This window comes from Myotis lucifugus, unplaced genomic scaffold, assembly GCF_000147115.1.
Source record: "Myotis lucifugus unplaced genomic scaffold, Myoluc2.0 scaffold_139, whole genome shotgun sequence".
Taxonomy (NCBI): Eukaryota; Metazoa; Chordata; class Mammalia; order Chiroptera; family Vespertilionidae; genus Myotis; species Myotis lucifugus.
Window position 1 is genome coordinate 1,904,824 of NW_005871187.1, and position 1,928 is coordinate 1,906,751.

The 1,928-nt window shown below is 60.6% G+C and overlaps 1 long non-coding RNA gene across 1 annotated transcript in view; it reads left to right on the plus strand.

Annotated features, from left to right (window-relative positions):
• Positions 1-1,928, plus strand: part of LOC111827161 — a 115,160-nt gene that overhangs the window by 51,472 nt on the left and 61,760 nt on the right. The gene's annotated exons all lie outside the window — the stretch shown is intronic.

A 1,928-nucleotide genomic window follows, 5' to 3' on the forward strand; every position in this document is an offset into this window, starting at 1 on the left:
CTCTGTCCCTCTCCCTTCCTGTCTCTCTACAATTCAATAAAGGGGAATATCTACACTAATAAAAGAGAAACATGGTAATTAGCATATGACCGCTACCCTTCCCATTGGCTAATCAGCATATCCTTATGCAAATTAACTGTCAGCCAAGATGGCGGCCGGCAGCCATGCACTGAAGTGAACAGGGAGACTTGCTTGCTTCAGTGACTGCGGACTCCAACATTCCCCGCCTAACTTGCCGGCCTCTCAGCTGCAACTCTAAGCAACTATGTACTATGTTGCAAATAAGAAGCTAAACAAAACCCCAGAAACCAGCTGGACTGAAAGCCAGCCGGACCGCAACATTGTATCGATGTTTTCAGCAGCGAGGCCTCAGAGCTAAAGCTGGCCCAGAATAAAAAAAAAAAATAAGAAAAAAAGGAGCGGTTGGGAGCTTCAGTCACTCACCAGCCGGAAAACAGCCCTCAGCCCCTCAGCCAGACTTGCCAGGCACCCCAGTGGGGACCCCCACCCTGATCCAGGACACCCTTCAGGGCAAACCAGCCGGCCCCTACCCATGCACCAGGCCTCTATTCTATATAGTAAAAGGGTAATATGCCTCCCGGCACCGGGATCAGTGTGACGGGGGGCAGCACCCAAACCTCCTGATCAGCCCTGCTCTGTGCCTGATAGGGGGGAGCTCCCCAATCCCCTGATTGCCCTGCAGCTCTGTGTTTGACAGGGGGGAGCTCCCCAACCCCCTGATCGGCCCTGCTCTGTGTGTGACAGGGTAGAGCCATAACCTCTCCATCGGGCCCTGCCCTGAGTGTTGACAGGGTGCAGCGCCCCAACCCCCCTGATCCGCCCTGCTCTGTGTGTGACAGGGGGCGGTGCCCCAACTTCCCTATCGGCCCTACTCTGTGAGTGACAGGGGGGAGCTCCTCAACCCCCTGATCGGCCCTGCTCTGTGCGTGACAGGGGGGAGCTCCCCAACCCCCTGATTGGCCCTGCTCTGTGTGTGACAGGGTAAGGAGCCCCAACCCCCCTGAGGGGCCCTGCTCTGTGAGTGACAGGGGGCAGCACCCCAACCCCCTGATTGGCCCTGCTCTGTGAGTGACAGGGGGCAGCGCCCCAACCCCCTGATTGGCCCTGCTCTGTGCGTCACAGGGGGTGGCGCCGCAACCTCCCCATCGACCCTGCCTTGAGTGTGACAGTGGTGGCGCCCCAACCCCCTGATCAGCCCTGCTCTGTGGGTGATAGAGGGTGGTGCCCCAACCCCCCTCCACGGGCCTTGCTCTGTGTGTGACAGGGTAGAGCCATAACCTCCCCATTGGCCCTGCCCTGAGTGTGACAGTGTGCAGCGCCCAACCCCCTGATCTGCCCTGCTCTGTGTGTGACAGGGGGCGGTGCCCCAGCTCCCCTATCGGCCCTACTCTGTGAGTGACAGGGGGGAGCTCCTCAACCCCCTGATCGGCCCTGCTCTGTGTGTGACAGGGGGAGCTCCTCAACCCCCTGATGGGCCCTGCTCTGTGCGTGACAGGGGGGAGCTCCCCAACCCCCTGATCGACCCTGCTCTGTGTGTGACAGGGTACGGAGCCCCAACCCCCCTGATGGGCCCTGCTCTGTGAGTGACAGGGGGCAGCGCCCAAACTCCCTGATCGGCCTTGCTCTGTGAGTGACAGGGTGCAGCACCCCAACTCTCTTGATCGGCTCTTGCTTCTGGGAGTGAAAGGGGGGAGGCCCCTCACCCCCCCTTGATGGCCCCTTCTTCTGTGAGGGAAAGGGGGGGGGGGCCCAAACCCCCCTGATTGGCCTGTCTCTGTGAGGAGAAGGGGGGGGCCCGAAACCCCCCTGATGCGGCCTGTCCTGGGGGGAAAAGGGGGGGGGGCCGAAAACTCCCCCTTTCGCCCTTCTCTGGTTTAAAAGGGGGGGTCCCCAACCCCCCAAATTGG